The sequence below is a fragment of the Megascapheus bottae genome, chromosome Y, assembly GCF_031878675.1.
Source record: "Megascapheus bottae isolate mThoBot1 chromosome Y, mThoBot2.hap1, whole genome shotgun sequence".
In the NCBI taxonomy this organism is placed as follows: Eukaryota; Metazoa; Chordata; class Mammalia; order Rodentia; family Geomyidae; genus Megascapheus; species Megascapheus bottae.
In genome coordinates, this window is record NC_143548.1 from 1017666 (window position 1) to 1025247 (window position 7582).

Consider the following 7582-nt stretch of genomic DNA (forward strand, 5'->3'; position numbering starts at 1 on the left):
CTCTGAAAAATGTTATCAGAGTAGATATTTTTTTGGTTTTGTTGTTGTGTGGTGTTAGTATTTTGGGTTGTTTGTTAGTTTCTTTTTTGAAATGTTGTACCTCAGAATCGTGACATAGTCCTTATTGAACACAGGTAGGCTTCTGTATTCCATCCCTTTCCATTCATATGCCTTTTACATGATGCTTGATAAGCATGTGTAGGAAACTTCTTGTTTGATCATCCATCGTTTTGTGTATATTTTCATGCATTAGAATTAGAGAAGAATTCTGCTCATCTTACTTCCAAACAGGAGGAAATCCTTTCTGCAGTCCTGCTGATTGCATTTTCTGTATTTATTCTGAAGCACCGGACTGCTTTTTTCTCTTTCGGGCGATGTGTTACACATCAGTGCTATTAAAGTAATACAGATCCATTACAAGAGGTTCCATGAAGTGGTTGAGATTGACCACATTCCTATGAGTACTCTTTGAGTAATTTCTTATAGTTTTTGGAAAATGTGTTTCTTTTTCTGGTAAGGTATAGTGGTCTAACGCAAGTGTCAGGTAATGGTTTCCTTATATCTCGAACATTAGTATGGCACCTCAAGTAATTCTCCCTTCAACCTCCCACTCAGAACTTCTTGTATTTCTCTTCCCATCCCTATGTAAAATAAAGGCATAAATGTGTAAAAAAAAGAAAAATGTGCCAGGAAACAATATCAGATACGGTAACCTGTTGAGACAATGCACAAGGGGAAAGTAGAGAAAAGAAACTGATTTACATAGTTTATTAAGACCAGAAATTCTCAGAAAGACCTCTTGTTTCCATGTCTGATTGTTGAATTCGTTAGTCCCGTCCATATGGTCTCATGTGCATATCTGTTGAATGACTGTGATCCACTACTGGCAAATGCAAACTGTTCACTACATGTTACACAGGAGGGAAACTTAAATATGGAGGTTCCCTATGACACACAACCCAAACCCTGGGCATTTCCCGAAATGTCCAGAAGGGTGGCCATGCTGAGGCTCCTAGCACAGTGATGTTCACTGCCGCGTTATTTCATGTGGCTTATGTATGCAACCAACTGAGAGGACCCTAAATAGATATTAAGGCAACGGAGTATTGATACACAGTGGTATTCTCCGCTGCCATTCCCACTAATGACATCGCCCCAATCTGAACCCAAATGGAGGGGCATCGAACCAAATCATGGTAAGTGAAGTAAGGCAGAGCCAAAGGCTCATGAAGAATTCGGCACCAGCTATTAAAAGAAAGGGTTCTCAGCTGGGAGATTCTCACAGAAAGAGAGTGCTTCCTTAGCATGCATGAAGCCTTGGCTTTGATTCCACAGGACCACAGAACTGGTGGTGTGGACGAAGTGGTAGAGCTCTAGTGGATAAACCCCAGGAGTCCTGCCAAGGCCCTGAGATCAAGGGCCAAGACTGGCCAAAAGCAAAATAAAATTTAAAAAATTGCCGAATGGATTTTCCTAGGGTCAATTTTCACGTGAACACACTTTAAAATATATACTCAGAAGAGACCCAGTCTAATTCTCAGAAGCTGTGCATATGTTTGTTATGTTTCTATGGATAATGAGTTCAAGAAAGCCAGCTAGTCTCACCGCTAGTTGCCAATGTGCTAATTTATCACTGCCACATCCCCGGTAGTTGCTTGTTGCTCTTCGGTTGTCCAGAGAGATATATTCAAGCTTCCTTTCCCTAGGAATGTGAGATAATGCTAATTCTCATTCATTCCCTTTCAGAAATGATTCATCAGGCAAAACACATTGGTTCCAGGTTTTACTTCAGTTTTAATGAGTTACAATATTAAATGTATTAGGACTCTCAGGACTTGAATGGATTTTCATTTACGATGTCAACTCTCTCCGATTTCTTTGGAAAATACCTTGCTCGCCCTCAATCCTCATCACAGAACCCAGGGGCCTGTACATTACCCCTTTTAGTTTGACTGGGAAAATACAGGTAAGGAAAACCTGATGGTGAACTGAAGGAAGTGCCTAGGTTTCTCTTAGGGAAGACAACTACTCTGGTCTTTCCAGTGCAGTCAGGCAGGTTCAACCCTATTCCTCCAAATGAGAACATGGTTGCAACTCAGGTCCTCTCAATGCCTTCTTGGGAAAGTTGTCAACAGTCTGACAAACATTTCTGGCCTAATATTTGTCATGCATAACTCTGTCAAACTTTGCATGAGCGAGTGATAATCCCCACTATGTGTATGTCTGCTTGTGATACTTCACTGCAAGGGAACACCTGACAGAAAATGGCATCCAACATTGATGGAGTGTAGTGAAAAGTTGCACTTCCATGACAGGTTACAGCTAAGTGGTGAGAATCTGACCAGTACACGGCTCTCAAGGGGAAAGGAAAGTTTTTGTCTTTGACCATGTACAGGTATTTTTACCAAGTGCTTAAAGTAGAGTGCACTCACAGTAACCCAGGACTCTGTCATCATGCCTTACATGCTCAGTCTAGTTTCCATTGTAGCAGCATATGTGTAAATTGCACCACATTCTTCTTCTACTGCTATTCCTTTGCATTCCTTTGGTGCCATGGATTACTCTTCAGAGTTACAAGACATTGAATAAAGTTTTGGAAGTTCAGACATGGGAAAGTACTCATCACAAGTGCATTTGAGAAGATTAGCGTTCACCAAGGAAAATTTGATCTTCGTTGGTTCTCTGATTTTCATGGTTAAAATGTAATTCCTTCTGGGAATGACCCTTTTTTGCCACCAAGGTTCCTTGGGTTTTACTATGAGCGGTACTGGTGGGATTCCTCCGATAATCTGATCAGCAAGTGCAGCACGATGGGTGAACTCTATCATGATGCAATCATGGCTTGGAATGGTGTGGAACCAGTAGTCTTCAGGGAAATATCTACATATTCCGTACTGGCAGCAGCCTAGACAACAGAACAACAGCCAATCCTCTGCCAGAGAATGGAGTTGGACATTTGGGACAATTTAGCTCCTCATTCCCAAATGTCTTGGAACAGGTGGCCAGAATCCTATTCAAAGAAGCCACATAGAGGTCTCATTCACCCATGTTGTTAGTTAGGGAAGGATCTGGAAGTCACCGTGGAATTCATGAAACTGTTATCCTTAGCGTGACAACAGATGTGCCTTAGAACAGTCCACCTTTGCTGAGTGTGTCTGGGCTGAGATGCGACACGGTACTTGCCAGTACAAGTGGACATTAGTCTTTGAAATCCTCTGCTTCGCTGTCATTACAAACATGGATATGCATGATTTCTAAGACCCTCATTGGTACCACCATAAGCAGGACTATGGAAAGAATATTCAAAGTGCAAGATAGCTTCATTAGTGGTACCACAAACACCATCTGCACGGATGCCCTGTTCATTATGAAGATGGAAACCATATCTCTGGGCAATGTGTGTATGTGTATTAGAATACATCGAGCATATAGTACAAGATCCTGAAGAGACGTTCCATCTTAGCTTTTCAGGAAGTCCAGTTGTCAGCAGGTATGAGTTCCATGAAATGTCTCGACACAGGTTGTTTCAGACATCTGACCCCATTTTCCACAGATCAATGAAGGCAGTCTGTTGTTGCTTCGATGCTGTGTCGAAGGCTCAGAGCCTGCTGGTAATTCTATTTCTGCAGGGTAGGTTAAATCCCCTTGTGGGTCCCACAAGTATGCATTGGGCATAATGAAAAATTCACTTGTCTTGTGAAAGTCGGTGTCATGAATGGCCGAAGATCCCTACCTGATTCCTGACTAGGACCACACTTGGGTATTGAGATGTGTAGGGTTTCAGGTTGTACCTGTCACGGTTCCTGTATATCAGTGCAAAAAAGGATAACCTCTGAGAAACCCTTGTGGAAATCCAAATTGCCATTCAAATACATCATGTTCCTATGACACTTCCATAAATTTAGGTGATGGTTGTCAAATAAAGAATTCACTGCTTGCACAAAGAATCCATAGCTTGATTGCCTCTTTGTGCCAGTTTCCCTCATATCACCCCCGAAACTTCAAACAAACTCCATGGAGTCAGAAACTTGTTTTTTCTTTCTCAGCAGGATCCAATCATTAACATACATTGAGGTCTCTCTCGTCAATGCGTTTGTCTGTGTGTGTGTGTTCCTGTCTGTCTATCTGTCTGTCTGGTGTGTGTGTGTGTGTGTGTGTGATTGAGTGTCTCTCTGTTTCTCTAATTTGTTTGACAGTGTTCACCTCATTCCTGTCTTCCATGCTCAAATTATACATGGAAGAGCAAAAGTACATAATTCCTTCTTATCCTAGGTAGATGCTTTCAGTCCAGTTCCTGTTCACTCTCCTTCGCATTTCTCAAGGCTCGATCCCTACCAGTGCTGACACAACAACACTCCTGACTTTTTTGGTGTATGTGGTACTGAGTTCATGCCTGTAATCCAAGCGATTGAAGGGAGATGAGATCTGAGTAAAGCAGTTCAAAGGCAGCCCTGTCATTGAAAGCAGAGAGACTCTTATTTTCCTTCACCAGTAGAGAAACAAAGTAGGGTTGTTTCTCTAAAGGCAAGGTGGTTCCCCCAGCTGAAGAAATCAAGAACCATACCCAGGCCAGAATCAGTAGAAGAGAGAACTCTGGAGCCACAGATCAGTGACAGCCCCGAGAACCATAATACATCCCTAGGAACCACATAACTAGAACATAGAAAACAGGATGACAAGGGAGACAGACAGACAGACAGAGTTTTGACATATACATGTGGGTCGGGAATCACCACGGTGTGAACTTCTCTTGTAATAAAACTCTCATGGTGAGACTCGTTTGCATATCCTTATCTACTTTACTATTATGTTACATGAGGAGAATTCAAGGTAGGTTATAGGAAGTTATGAAGAAATAACCGGGAAATATGCAGGGAAGCCCAAACAACGTTTTGCTGAAGATTTCATATTTAATCTTCATCTGGAAACCCAGTCCATCCTTATCCCAATGTAATCTTTCATGGTAACAGATGTGTGGACTTGTATTTAGATTATAGTTCAGTAGGCACTTTCAAGGTCCAGAGAAATTTCCTAATGCATAATTAATTCACACACCAACATCTTTACGTTTTGAATTTTCCAATTTTCCTAGCTATGTTTCTTTGAAGGCTCAAGTGAGTAATAAATGAATACGCAGTGAATGACCCGACCACCTATGCTGCAGAGATACCAGTGAGATGTTGGCAGAAGTAATTAGAAATAATGGGTAGTTGAGGTATGGCACCCTAGTAGAACCTTGTGTGAAAATGAGTCACAGCTCTCCTTTATCAGCTGAATTCTTGCCTGTGTCTACCAATGTCAGACAAGAAATGGACGGGAAGTGTAAGAAGGGCCAGTTGTCCTCTTTTGGATGGGAAGGGGTGTGTCCGTGGACATAGGCGGAAGTGGGCGGGACTTCCTGGATGGGCGCCCCGGAAGTGAGGAGGCTGACCTGCGTCACAAAGCTGGCACCCCTCCCAGCGGCGGCCCCACACAGAAGGAAAGGTTGCCAAGGGAAAACTGCCTGCTGGGTCTACTGCCTTCCCAGTGAAGAAGGGATCCCACACTGCTGGGTTCACTGGTGAGTCCAGGAAACTTTCAAAGACCCATGAGACTCTTCGCTTTTCGTCCTTCTTTCAACTCCACCATGTGTATGTTAGCTGCTTGCCACGAGGATATTATCTTGACTATCGCTCTCTAAACACTAGCTTTCTCCCTTCTTCCCTATGTGTCACCAGCTAGTCCCCAGAGTTTCCTTAATGTAGGCTCCATGATCCATGGACAAAGTTATTGGAACCCATTTCCTGTCCAGACTTCACAAAATGTCCATTTTGCTCCCCCATCACGGGACCTCTTTTCCTTTTCCTGTCATGATTTAGTGGGTGAGAGCAAACAGGACTTCTTGGCTCTGGCTGTAGTTCATAGTGCAAAGGCACATAAATTGTGCTGTAGTGGACTACCGACTGAGTTTGACAAACTGGACTGACTGCAGCTTGAAAATAAAAACTATGCCTAAGCCACTAATGACAAGTATTTCAGCACATCTTTCACAGATGCATGTGTTGAGATAAATATCAGATTTGATGGGAACTTTTTGTGGGTGTTTCTCTCGTACTTCTAAACATCTTAGAGTTTAATTCACCTGAACGTAATGCTACTTGTCTTGGCTATTTGCCCCGGCCAATGTTGTACCTTCTTGAAGCTGCGGACGCTTGGTGAAATACGATTTACTACCTTTCCAATATTCACTTTGAAAGTGAAATATATGCAGTGGAAAAGGGAATTACTTGGCAGATATGTGTAGCTTGGGTCATCTGTGCCTCTTTTAGACACAGTGGGAACAATGGATGCACAAAGCTCTGGGTACTTTTGTTTGGAAACATATTCCGAGACCAAGCCAGAAACGGTGATTTGGTTCAATCTGGACAATAGTGACCCTAAGAGGGCTCGGGGACCATTCCCCAGAAAGGAAATCAATCCCCAGGCCCGGCCAAAACTGACTCCGGAGGGTAAATAAAGCTTCAGAGCACGTATAGACGTTTTCCTATGAGTTTCAGGAATTTCTAAAATGACAAAGTTTTAAAATTTGGTTTTGATGGAATTAGTCATGATTTTGCTGAGATGCTTTTTCTCCCCACAGGATTGTGAAGAATACTCTGCCTGTCAGAATGGAAGAAGGTACATATCTTCCTTAGTTCATTCCTGGGTAGACTCTGGGTTTGTACAGTAGATGTTTCCCTTCTTACTTTTTTCTCTTTCTTCTCTCTCTCTCTCTCTCTCTCTCTCTCTCTCTCTCTCTCTCTCTCTCGTTTTCTTTCTTTCTTTTCATTCTTTCTTTCATGCTTTCTTTTCTTTCTTTCTTTCCTTATTTCGTTCTGTTGAAACCTACAGTGCATAATGTCATAAGCTACGCAAGAAAAGTATGTTTTTGTGGGATGTTAGCTGAACATCCAAACTTTTGGTAATGAATTTGAGTTTCATAGGTGGTTTTGGAAAGGGAAGAATGGAAGTGAACTGTGTGATTGATGCCTTTCCTAAGTGTGCATGCAGAAATGTCTAACCACTCAATGATGAACTTTGTGATTGTACACAAGTTATCTCAGAAATGAGTTTCTCTACTGTTATTCCTTGGTCCACTTTAATCCATCTCAGAGTAATGGTTCTCCAAAAATGCAGACATTGCCAGAGTAATCAAAGTGAAAGGATTGTCTTTCCCAAAGCTAGGTTTTGGAACCCTTTTCTTTTTCAGGTGAATCTGTGGATCCTGAAAGGTTATTGCAGTGCCCCTATGATCAAACTCACATGATCAGGTCTTGCAGATTCCCATACCACCTTGTAAAATGCAAAAAGGTAAATGTCACCTGAAAATGGAGAGTGTCACCACATGAAATCCTACTTTTATGGATCCCGTGTAGCCACTGGGAAGGAAATAATGGTGTCAATGTCCAGGTGGAAGGAGCAAAGAAAGACTATTTTGTGATTTCAGGACCACTTTTAGCCCACATGTGCATTGGAGTCCTACAGAATTACAATGCACCTTGTGTGGAAATAGAGCTCCACACTGCAGAGCACAGGCAAGGTGAATTTCTGGTGGACCAGCACT

General features: G+C 42.3%; 1 long non-coding RNA gene across 1 annotated transcript; it reads left to right on the plus strand.

The window, feature by feature from the left end:
- The first annotated feature begins 5472 nt into the window (after positions 1-5472).
- Positions 5473-7332, plus strand: LOC150040189 (uncharacterized). The gene is made up of 3 exons (XR_016534024.1): positions 5473-5560; positions 6620-6657; positions 7229-7332. It is a non-coding gene; the product is annotated as an uncharacterized LOC150040189 (long non-coding RNA).
- Positions 7333-7582: the final 250 nt, after the last annotated feature.